Source organism: Populus nigra, chromosome 13 (genome assembly GCF_951802175.1).
Source record: "Populus nigra chromosome 13, ddPopNigr1.1, whole genome shotgun sequence".
NCBI classification, from domain to species: Eukaryota; Viridiplantae; Streptophyta; class Magnoliopsida; order Malpighiales; family Salicaceae; genus Populus; species Populus nigra.
The window spans coordinates 15581736-15594778 of NC_084864.1; the positions used below are offsets into that span (position 1 = coordinate 15581736).

General features: G+C 34.6%; 1 pseudogene; it reads right to left on the reverse strand.

The window, feature by feature from the left end:
* Positions 1-3919: 3919 nt before the first annotated feature.
* On the reverse strand, positions 3920-6595 carry LOC133671032 (probable metal-nicotianamine transporter YSL7; annotated as a pseudogene).
* Between the last annotated feature and the right edge of the window lie 6448 nt (positions 6596-13043).

The following is a 13043-nucleotide window of genomic DNA, read 5'->3' on the forward strand; positions in this document are numbered from 1 at the left end:
GATGAGAGAAAAAAACTAAGAGATAAAGAGATGAAAAAGGGAGGGAAGAGAGCAAAAAAACAGAAGAGAAACAAAAAGAAATAGGGGAGAACAAAGGAAGGAAAACGGAGAGAAACAAAAAAAAAACATAGAAAAAAAAGAAAGAATAGGAGAGACAAGAAAGAGAGAACAAAACAAAAGAGAAAAAAAAATAGAGAATAAGAAAGGAACCAAAAAAAAGGAAAAAGAGGAATTCCATGCCTATGTACAGAGAAGAAAAAACCGTAGTAGCAACTATTATTTTTTCTCTCCATTGTCGTCTGCTTTCCTCATCACCATTATTAGCCCCACCACGAAGCCACCGCCAGGTCTACCTCTCCTCCTTCTTCTCTGGTCACACTTCATTATTTTACAAGTGAATAACGGAGAATGAATTATAATTCATTTTCTATTATTTATTTGCGAAACAATGAAGAGTCTCTCTACTGTTTACTAGGTCGAACCAGTTTCAACTCAAACCAAAATGGTGGGGTCAGGTTTAGACCAGTCCCATAAATAGAAAAGAAGTTTTGTTGGGCTGACAGTGGCCCAACCCCTATTTTAGGCTGGTGTTGGCCCAACTCTTTTTAACTGTCTTTGGCCTAATTTGTTTTGGGCCGATCTCATCTCAGATAGGATGGGCTCTACCCATATAATTGGGCCGAGCCCACCCAATATATTATAATATAATAATTTATATAATATAATATTAAATATTAATTGAAAACAAAAACAAAAAATTCCAAAAATCCTTCAAATAAAATTATGATTTTCTCTCGTATTTTTATACCAATTTTAATTAATATTGGTTTTTATGTCTATACTGAAAAAATATAAATCTGGTATTAAAATATCTGGTTTTCTATGAAATATTGCAAAAAAATATAAAAATATATGTTTTCACGCATACGACCAAGTCTCTCAAAAATATAAAAATTTTCATATTGTATTTTCAAACCAAACAAAAATTCAAAAAACATGTATTAATATGATTTTTTAGCTTTAATAACCAATTTATTAAAGCCATGAGAATTAGGCCAATATTTCAAAAATACAAAAAAAATTATTTTATTTTCTTTTAATATTTAGGATTACGAACTTATATATAAGATGTATTTTTAATATTAAATAAGAGTTGGTTCTTTTTTTTTTTCGACATTAGAACGATTAGATTTTTCCCGATAAGATAAGAATTTCTTTACCGAGAATGACTTTTCTTAAACCTTAAACAATCCAACCATTAGAAAACACAACAATACTCTAGTTATATCAGATAATCAAATAATGCATCTTACCTTAGGTATGGTGTATTTGGGGTGCTAAAGCCTTTTTTTTACGCAACCAGTTCTCGTAACTGATTTCTGAGACGATTAATGTTTCTAGTGACCAAAATACTAAGTGGTGACTTTAATTTTCTTTTTTTGTTATTATGAACACAAATTGGCTGTTGGTTGCCATGTCAAACATGCCTGCATGGTAAAGGTCAAGAATGGTTGCCGAATATTAAATACGGTGGCAGGAGTGGTTGCTATAATTGACTAAAATGGAGATGATTGTCTCCTATATCAGATATAAATAGAGGGTGTTCATAAGACCTGAGTGACACACGAAAATAGAAAAAAATACAGGAAGAGAGAGAGCTAGAGAGAGTTAAGCTGAGTATAAAAGAATTTTCTTTTCCTTTTTATTTTATTGTTTGTATTGTTTCAAAACTTGATTAATATAAACTAGTATTTATGTGAAGGAGACAAGTTGCTAAACTAAGTAAATTGTGTGTGTTTGATTTCTAATATTTTTTATTATTAAATAATAAGAATTTCTTATTTTTTTTTATCTGTAGACTTCTAAATATTAAAAAAAAAACTTGACTCAGCAAATGTACGAAATAGTAAGAGTTTTGCGTGCTCACAAGGTAATATACCTATAAGCAACCATTTTCAAAGTCAAGACACGCGTGTTCATGAAGAATACGTATCATCATTCATTTTCCAAGTCAAGACTAACTCTTAAATTAATTGTATGGGAAAGGATTTATAAATTCCTCAACGAATAAATCAAACCTCTCTTCCCTTAATTGCTTTTTTGTTATTTCAAAAGTATTTTTCCACCTTCTTATTTTCGCCATGCTTTTTTAATTCTCAATCCAATCAGTCTTTTAATTATCTTTTGTCAATTTTTACTCAGTCTTTTGTACTGTTTTGATGTCTTATATTTATTATATGTATGATAGTTTCTCAGGTATTTTGGATTTTGGAAATATTTTTCTAGCTAGGTCGCTGGAAGAACGACGTCTCTGTGACCATATCCTTCATGTATCAAATTTCCAGCACTTATTTTACATCAACCACTTGCAGGTCATGGGCCCCCTGTTCTTTTGCTTTCCGACGAATATAATCTTTCATTCATCAAAAAATCAAAAGAAGAAGAAATTATATTTACCTCAGCCATGAATGACTTTTTCTCGGCTGCGAAGAGCCCAAGACCTCAAATTTGCAGTTTATAAAATCAACTGAAGAGCTTATTTCAATGTTTATTTGTGCATTAATAGATAAATATATTAGAGTAGGACAATATTGTGTAATCTTCAATCTCATCATACCACAAAAAGAAAAAAGATTAAGTAAAAGTTGAGAGTGGTCAGTTTTTGAACAAAACAGGCACTTAAACAGGTTTTGACTGTTTGTTTTGAAGGGCCACGCCAGAAGATTAAAAAACAAATATCAAAGAAATTTTATTTATTTGACTACTTAAAGAACCTGGACATGATCCACATTACTCCCGTTTAATGTTAATTTCAACCTATGTCACAAGTCACAACTGCTTCGAAGAAAATAACACGAAAGTACTATTTCGAGGAAAGTATACTTTTCCAATTCAACATCTTGGAAAAGTTTTTGAAATGAATTTAAATGTTGAATACTTTTCCAATTCAACATATTGTGTCTCATATATCAGCTAGCTAACCCTCTCCATCTCTACAACCACCCATCTCGCAGACTAGCTCGCTCTCTAAACATACCAAGACATACATTTGATCCCCTAAAAATCTCAGGTTTCTTTCGTGTCAAAAATGGGGTCTCAAGGAAAGGCTCGATACTTGACAATAATAGCACTCCTTGTTACCATTATTTTGTTATCATGTTCTAACCTTACTGTGATAGCAAGAATGGACCCAACTCCATGCACATATGACCGCAAGCATCCTAGTGAGTGCCACATCGGTGAACCAGCTGCAGCTACTTAATTTATCCATGGTAATTATTTATGTGCCCTCCTTCGCTGGTTTAGGTTACTTCCTAGCTATCGTCTTCTCCCAAGCTTTTTGGCATTTGTACCCATTAATTCTTCACCTTGCTTTGATTTGCCAATGTTATGCTATTAATAAAGTTTCTTCACTTATCTCAAAGAAAAAAAAAGCTAGCTAATTGTGTATTTACAAGTTTTTTTTAGAAGTCGACATACTTGTTGGTTATTAATATCTTTGATTTGCCAATGATATCATAGCCAGCAAAATGAGCAAACCTGATACCAAATATAGCAACTGATCATAACCTTACCAGTTTGAGTAAAATCCAAAGATATTACGTACTGGTGCAAAAGTTGTGCTAACATCAAACAGCAAAACAACAGCTGAGGAATTGAAGGCAGGAAAGCAGCAACCCAGAATAACAACCGCGGTCTTGGGTGTGATTCTGGAAGGTCGTATACGAATAAGGAAGAAGAAATCAACAACGATAATTGCAATATGTTCAAAATAAACATGCCTGCAACCTGTAATATTTGCACATGCACTTTTGATATTTTCCGTTTGCACATTGTTTGATGCATCTGTTCCACTATCTTCTTCAAACTAGACTAGAAAAAAACTACAAGCATATTTCCAAGGATTGACTAACATGCATATATAAGTAAATGGACATTTGATTTTCTTCTCCAGAAATGATTATAGAAAAAATAGTTGTTGACTCCACAAATAGCAGGTGATTATCTACAGATTTTTTAGCCCAACTTCATATGTAAACTTCATAACCTTAGTCTGGGAAGCAATTCAGCTCTAACTCACAGTTTCTATTGAAGTTGATCTGAAACTTCAAATTTAAGACCCTAAGAACGCATCGACCTCAGCATTTGTTCTCCTTGACAAAAACTTCATGCAAATGGGAGGTTTTACTCCTGCTAGAGCAAGTATCGAACTAGGCAAAGTCCATATCCCGTCCCCACAAATCAAACCAGAAGCCACTGCTGGCCCAAAAGCATCTGCCTTTGCCTTGTCAATCCTTTCCCAGATAAATAGAATCAAGCTTCCCACACACATGTCAATGGCAAAGTATGCGCCAATATAGAAAGGTATAGCCATTGCCATTGGATTGGGAATGAACCTAGCCCGTTTCTTACCCAATACATCCTTGATCAAATTTATCAGAATAGCTGCACCGAAGAACCAATAACAAAGATAGAGACCATTCTTTGGTAGAGAGGAGAATCCTTCTACCCCCAATATAGCCATGTTTCGAAATACAGTAGCATAAGGAGCAGGGTATTGACTTCCAGGAGTCCCCAGATCCTTGAAGGCCTTGAAAAAAAGCCAAAAGACACAAGGTGAAATAATGCAACCCATTGCAGTGCCAATTAGTTGGCTCACAAACATGGACCATGGTGAAGAAAGGGTTAGATAACCAGTCTTGAAATCTTGAGAGAGGTCGGAGGCTGTGGACACGATATTCATCATGACTCCACAGGCTGCTAGTCCAGCAAGAACTCCACCATGAGAGGCACCAGCCCATGCCCCAATTACAAAAATTGCAAGCGTCCCATAGGTGGAAGCAAGGGACCAATCAGTGAGTCCACAACCATAAGCATTACAGAATGCAAGGGCTGGGGCAAAGATGTAGATAACCAATATGTAATACCATTTGAGTTCAGGAAATATATGCGGAACGGTGGTTGTAGAAATGGCAGCAATTGTGACATAACCTGCAACAGCAAACCATGTTGGAATTTGATCTTTGAGAAAGAGGTGGGTGCGACGTTGCTCATCATAGGAGATCCTGGATGTCTCGGGAGAGGAACGGTCAGCAACAGGCAGAGCACCAGTTGCATCTCTCCCACGAAGTTGAAAAAACAATGCAGCGAGTGTTCGGCTTAGAACCTTGAAGAAGTTGTACAGACAGTCACCCAAGATCAAGGCAGTGGCAATAAATGTTGAATACTAAACTCAATCTAGAAAGTCAAGAAAGGCAACCACCGGCCAGCCAGCCACCAGCTATGACCGACCAGCTGCCAGCCACCGTCCACAGCCGCCTTCACACTTGAAGGTTGAATTTTCTTGTTTTAAATTCGTGTATAAATAGCAAGCTGAGCTTATGCTATTAGGTGTGGGAGAGTAGAGATAATAGAGAAAAACACTAGAGAGAAAGAGAGGGTGTGTATTGTTAAGCTTGTTGTATTTATCTTTGCTCCTGTAAGCTTGTGTTCTTGAAATAAAACTTTGTGTTTTATCCCCTCTAAGTGTTTCAAAGCCACCACCAATGGTTCCTCCCACCAACAATAAATACCTGTGTTCAATGCATAAGCGTTGGTATGAAAGAAAAGGCTTCAAGAAAATGTTAAAAATCATGTAATGGGCATTCTTGTCACCTTAACCTTGTTAGAAAACTTACCTTGTAACCTTGGAGGCCATGTAAGCTGCCTGGTTTGAGGTCTGCTGGATACCAGTCACCCTTTTTTGTATCTATGAGAGGCCACATGAGACCCCAGGAAAGAATTCCTCCAAGCAATACTGATATGTTTATGATATATGGGCAAATCATTCCAACTCCAACATATGTTGCTGAGAAGTCAAAGAAAAATCTGCACATGTAACAAGAACATTATTAGTCAAAGATACCACAACGAATTTGAAACAGAATGCCATAATAAATGGAACTACATTCAACAAGAAGAGAGGATTTTGGAAGATTGAGTAATGCTTTTACTTGTTTTCATGTGCTGTAAGACCAAGTGAGGGGAACTCAGCGAATCCACAACCATCTCCTGCAGTGTAGAACCACTGAAAGAAACCCCACAAGAAGCTGAATGAGAAGAACTTGCCCACCACTCTCACTTGTTTCCTGTAACAGTAGAATAACCAAGTTCGATACTCTTTCATGTCAAATGATCATCCATATATGTGCATGAGGTCTGATAATGCCTTACTTTGCTAGCTTGGCTCCTGCAGGAGGGTGGTAGCTGTTGATGAGATGAGCAGTTGCAGTTGCAGTGCCACTTGGATATGTCAATTTGAAGTCTATAATCATGACCTGGAAGTAACAATGAGGATTAGATTTTGGCAAAATCAATACATTCAACAAGAAAGCAAAATTCAGAGAGAAGTTTTCTATTTCCTATACGAAATTGAATGGCGATATAGCGTTGTGAAGTCTACCTTTCGAAGAGGCACCACTGAAAAGAGTCCAAGAAAGCTAACAACAAACAGGAAGCCAATCATCCATGACAGAGATGGGTTCTTAAAAGCATCACTATCTTCCGTTGATTGTTTGGCCACGGTTTCGCTCATTCCTAACAAATAACTCCCAAAGCCTCCTATTATAAGGAAACAAGAAACAAATTATAGGATGGAAACCATTAATACAAAAAAATCAACAAGCTTAATCTCATCTTGAGCATAATCACAAATTACTTCTTTCATTACAACAATTTCAGTTTCGAAAGCTCTTGGATGATAAGCTGGATATGGAGTGTATTCATCTTCACATCATGCTTATGATTCTCAGTAAATGAGCAAGCTCAGTATAGTAAATTTTATTAAAAAAATAATATATATCATATCCCACAGGCCACAACAACCGCACCTAATAAATTTTAGATTATCAGTACAAACACATTAATTATTAATATTTTCTTTTCTGTTACCAACCGGGAAGACTTCTTTTTCTACTTATCAGAATATTCTTACTAGACTTGTATAACTTTGAAGGACGCAAATCATCCATATCCAGCTCATATGAATTGAATGGTCAAAAAAGTAATTACTTAATTCTTTTTTATCTTTTTGGTTTTTATAATTCAATAACATAAATAAAAATACAAAAACACACACATCTCTTTTCTTATTATTATTTCTCTTATCCATCCCTTTTTACATGTAAAACAAATAACAAAAATTCAAACTAAATCAAATACAATTCAAAAATTACAAAACAAAAACCCAAAAATCTACAGTAATTGCAGGGAAGGCCCGGAACAGTGCTGGAAGGTTTCTGGGCGAGGGGACAGTGGCGGCGCGTCTTCCCCACGCGCCACAGCCATTTGCGGCTGAGGGGAGAAGGGAGGATCTGTTGCCGGGAAGGGGAAGATCCGCGAGGTCTGGCCGGGGCAGGAGCCAGAACGGGAGCGGTGGCTCTGGTGAGGCCAAGAGGGAAGATGACGGGGAGATGGAGGAAATGGTTAGAGACCACCTGCTTTGGTCAAGGGAGGGGCCATGCTTTGGAGTTCTGGTTCTGTTTTTATGGGTATGGAGAGGGAAATCAAATGAGTTCCGGGGCTTGTGTGGTGAGCTGGGGAAGAAATTGAAAATGTTCAAAATATATTTGAAAATTTAAATTTTTTTTGTATGGGATTGAAAATGCTAAAAATGATGTGAATATATGAAAAATATATTATTTTAGATTTTTTATTTTTACTATTTTACTATTTTTTATTTTTCTGAAAATTCATACAAAATATAAATAAAAAATTGAATAAGAACAAGGGTACAATTTTCAAAGTGGATAAGAAGGTTCCTTCGTGTTTTTTTCGTTTTTCCCCTCTTAAAGACTGACTGTTCCTTTTTCATCGTGGAAATTAAAGTCCAACACATGACGATGTTTCACGGGCGACACTAACAATCCGATCATTTTACTTGCTTGTTATTTTAATTCCTTGGAGTCAGCAAATGGAGGAAAAAGTCAGAGTGTTGCGTGCTCACAAGTAAAAACCATTCATTTTCAAAGTCAAGACACGCGTGTTCATGAAGTGTGCGTATCATCATTCATCTTCCAAGTCAAGACCGACTCTTAAATTAATTGTCTGAGAAAGGATTTATAAATTCCTCAACGAATAAATCAAACCTCTCTCCCCTTAATTAATTGCTTTTTTGTTATTTCAAAAGTACTTTTCCACCTTTTATATCGCTATGCTTTTTTTAATTTGCTTCAATGGGCAGCAAGCATCTTGGTCAGTTTAATTAATCTATAGCCGTTAAAAGATGGGATCAGTTATTGGTCATCAAAACATTTGAAATCCAACCAAACAATCATTGCCAAGCATAGCGGGCCACATCATCTGACACCGCTCCCTGTGAAGTCAAATCCAAGCATCCGTAAATGTTGAATACTTTTCCAATTCAACATATCGTGTCTCTTCCACTTCAACATATCGTGTCATATATATATATATATCAGCTCGCTAACCCTCTCCATCTTTACAATCACCCATCTCGCACACACTAGCTCTCTCTCTACACATACCAAGACAAACATTTGATTCCCAAAAAATCTCAGGTTTCTTTCGTGTCAGAAATGGGGTCTAAAGGAGAGGCTCGATACTTGACAATAATAGTACTCCTTGTTACCATTATTTTGTTATCATGTTCTAACCTAACTGTGATAGAGGGGCAATCTCGATGCAAATATGATCCCAATGATTCTAGTAAGTGCAAGGTCGGTGAACCTCCAGCAACAAAGTTTGATGGGGGGAGGAGTTAATTAGGAGAGGTGGCTTGACCTAATCGTATGATGAATGAGTAATCGTTTATCCTTGTATTAGCCAAGAAGGCATGCATGGCTACTTAATTTATCCATGGTAATTATTTATGTGTCCTCCTTCGCTAGCTGGTTTAGGTTACTTCCTAGCTAGCTATTGCCATGTTTTCTTTTCCCATGCTTTTTGGCATTTGTACCCATTAATTCTTCACCTTGCTTTGATTTGCCAATGTTATGCTATTAATTAATAAAGTTTCTTCACTTATCTAAAAGAAAAAGAAAAGCTAGCTAATTGTGTATTAATTTATACTTTTATTCTTTTGAGAAGTCGATATATATACTTCAATGCATGGTTGGTTATTAATATCGTCATACATATATATATTAGGAATTGAATCTTTAAGCATTTAGTACAAACCCAGAGGCCAGCACATTAATTTGTTGTGTATTTCGGTTTTGGGCATCCCAAAATGCTTATGCATACAAATAGGAGTGGTAGGAGAGGAAATTAAACGAAAAAAAAAAGCTTTTTTCCTCATACCTTTCAAAGAAATGGCTACGCATCCCCTCTTACGAGAGAGGTCCACGAGATAGATTGAACTATTTTATCATTGGAATTAAAAAAAAATATGGATTTTACATTTTGGGTCAAATCAAATTGTGTATACTAATAATATATATATATATATATATATATATATATATATATATATATATATTAAAAAATAATATAAATAATATTTTAAAATTTATTTAACAACTTAAGTTTATATTCAACATCAATTAAATATCTAGATGGCATAAGGTATTAAATTAGTCATCTAAGATTAGACGTGTTTATTGAGAAAATTCATCTCTATATATGATAGTGACTCATGGACAAATTTGTTCTCACATTGGATTTAAAGACGAAACTCATCTCCCTTCGAGGGAAATTCATGGTCACTAATTTCATTCCTTATTTAAGGAAATAAAAACTAATTTCATATCCAAATTAAGTCTTTAATCCTAGTGATTAGAATTCCAAATCTTATCACTCTTGTTCTTTTTAATTAGATTAAAAATTATTAGCAAGATAGTAATAGCCCTTATTCTCTCTAATTAAATTAAAAATTAAACATAAAATATATATCTATAGAATATGTAAATTTTTACTTGAAGAAATGTGCTAAAAAATTATATCCTACAAGGAAGTTTAAATACAAAAAAAAAATTATATATGCTTATTAGTAAAATCCTAATTAAATTTTAAATCCTAATCTAAATAGGGAGAATAATCCAAAAACAATAAGAAAAATAAAGACAATCTTAAGCAATAACTTTTAGACTAAATTTAGCATGTTCATAACTTAAATGAAGTTGTCTTACTAATCATTTAAGGAATAAGGCCTTTAGAATGTTTTGAAAAAAAAAATTAGTTCAACCCAATGGTCGGATGATAAGTTATTCTTATTTTTATTATATTACCTATTGGACTCATTCGAAACTCCTTAAAATCTAAAAAAATTTAACAATGAAAAAAATAAAGAAATAAAACAAATTATGCTAAGGATAATAAATATAGTGCTCTACTTTATTCCTCTCACTTACAAAAAAAAAAAAAACTTGCTTTTGATTTAAGTGTTAGAAACTGAACTCTTCCATTCCAAAACATAGATACTTTGAATATAGCTTTATAGTGCATACTCCCTAACTATACTGTCTTTGACTTGTAAGTTTCAAATTCTAATTTATGATGTAAGCAAGCTAAAGAAGGATCCATAACAAATATTACACCTTTTGTTCCTTCAAAGTTCATTAGTAGTTCCTTCACACATTTTTATACTTTAAACATGATCTTTGTTGTAAAAAACCTGTAGCAATTATTGATGAATATTGTAAAAGGAGAAAAACTAGAAAGAACACAAGATTTACTGTGATTCGACTATGTGTCTATATCCATTTGAGCGATGATCTTTTACTTTTCACCATATGTCGAATAGGATTACATAATATGTATCTATATTATACCCTAAACCACTCAAGGGTCTAACCACCTAAGAAATATTATAATTTTTTTAATAATACTCATTTACCGTATCGTGGAGGCATTGCCCCACACCCAAATCTATCAATCATTCTTAATAACAAAATAGAAAATAAATCATAACATGATTGTCATAACCTAATTCTGGGTTATTCCTCAAAAATCAATTTTTTTAAAAAAAAAATAAAAAAAAATAAAGGTTGGCAACGACGTGAAGAAAGCAGATTGGAAAATCAAGCTGTAATTTTTGAAGAAAATTCAAGGCTAATTGTACCCCATTGTGCCCAAAAATGGAGAAAAAAAAATGCAAATTCAAGGTTAAATTTAATGATTATTGGACAAATTTGCATAAAAATTAAGTTCAATAACATAATTAAATTTTTAATAGGCCAATTTGATTTAATCATGGGCCAAATTGAATTTCAATTATGTTTAAGAATTAATTTGGGTCCAATTAAAGGATTTAATTAAGTGCAAGGACTTAATTATACTTTAAATGGGTCAAATTAATTTTATTTGGGGCTTAATTCGTGAAAAATTAAGTTTGAGAGCCTAATTTGAGCTTAATTAAGAAGATTGGAATTTTAAGAGACCAAAATTAATTTTTACCAAGTTAATTAATTGAAATTAGGGGTTAAATTGCAAGAAAATTAAAGTTTTGGGGTCAATTAGGGGTTAAATTACATAAATTCAAGACCAATGACTATATTGCAAAAGTCGGGGCTCAAACAGTAATTCATCAAAGGCTTAATTGCAAAAATTTAGGGTCAATTAGGGGTTTTATTGAAAGAAATTGAAAGAGAAAGGACTGAAATGAACTTTGGCCAAAAACAGATTCTGGTACTGTTCATCTTCTTCTTTAATTATCTGAAATAGCTGGTCCGATTACCTACTTTGCAGCTGCATTTAATATACCTAACGTCCACCAAACTTACCCAAACTTGCACGAAACTAATTACCAGACATCTCTTTACATCTGGATATGGTCTTCACCAGCTTACTGGCAAAGAAATGGACATGGCACCACCCCAAATAGGCCAACTCAGGCAGCCTACATCTGCAGATTTGAAAATTTTACAGTGCACCATGCCTACTTTGAGCCAACAGTTGGGATCCTTCCTATCTAAATCAAGGGCTGGAATTTTTCTCCAGTATAGATAAGATTGCCCTCTTCCACCGCCTATAAATAGAGATGGATTTGATGGCCTAAGAAAGGAGAAAATGTGGTCCAAAATAAGCCAAAAAATCAGCCTTTTCACGGTTTCTGCCACTCTCTTTGTTTTTCTGTCTTTCTTTCTCTCTCCATCGCGTCTTCAGCCGTTGAAGACCCCACAGAAACCTTTCTCCTCCACCAACAGATGGCTGCGCAGCCTCTCCACGAGCCCAAATCCTCACCGACGATAGGGGCAGCCACTGCGAGGTTCTCCTTCTCCTTGCTGCAGATTTTCTTCTTCTGCTGCTTCTTCTTTCTTCTTCCGTCGATGAACACCGTGTCTTCAGCCGTTTAACACCCCACAGAAACCTTTCTCCTGCACCAACATACAGTTCTCCAGTGGTAGAGAAGCCACTGCGTCTCTCTCATCTCCTTCCTCTCTTCCTTCTCCCCTCTCCAAATTTCTTCCTTTTCTTTCTCTTCCAACTGCAACCGCTCCAGCCAACTTAGGCAGCCAACTCCAGCGCCGGCTTCAGGTCGTCCTCCCAGCCAGCCATCACCGCCACGCCAAGTGGTCCGCCTCCCTTGCTTCGCCTTCGTCTCCCTGTTCCACTGTTTTGAACAGTGGGACGTGAATTATAATTCACGTCCACAATTCCAGTGGACAATATATATATATATATATATATAATAAAAAATCCTTTAAAAAAATTATGATTTTCAAAAATATTTTTCCAACAATTTTTCATAATATTGAGTTATATATTTACACTGTAAAATACAAATCCAATATTAAAATACTCGGTTTTCTTCAAAATATTTCAAAAAAAATAAAAAAATTCAAAAAATTTTCAAAAAAAGTAAAAAAATATTTTGTTGCATATGGCCAAATCCTGAAATTTTTCCAAGCATATTTTTCATAAAAAAACAAAAATTGCATCCTTTTCATGTTAAAAAAAATCCAAAAATAAATATCGTAACCAGTTTATGATTGTCCATTAGGATTTGACCAACATGTCAAAAATCTTTTTCCAATCTTTTTTTAGGATCTAGATGTAGACTTTAATATTTTTAGGGTATAAAATTACACGATAAAGTACACCCC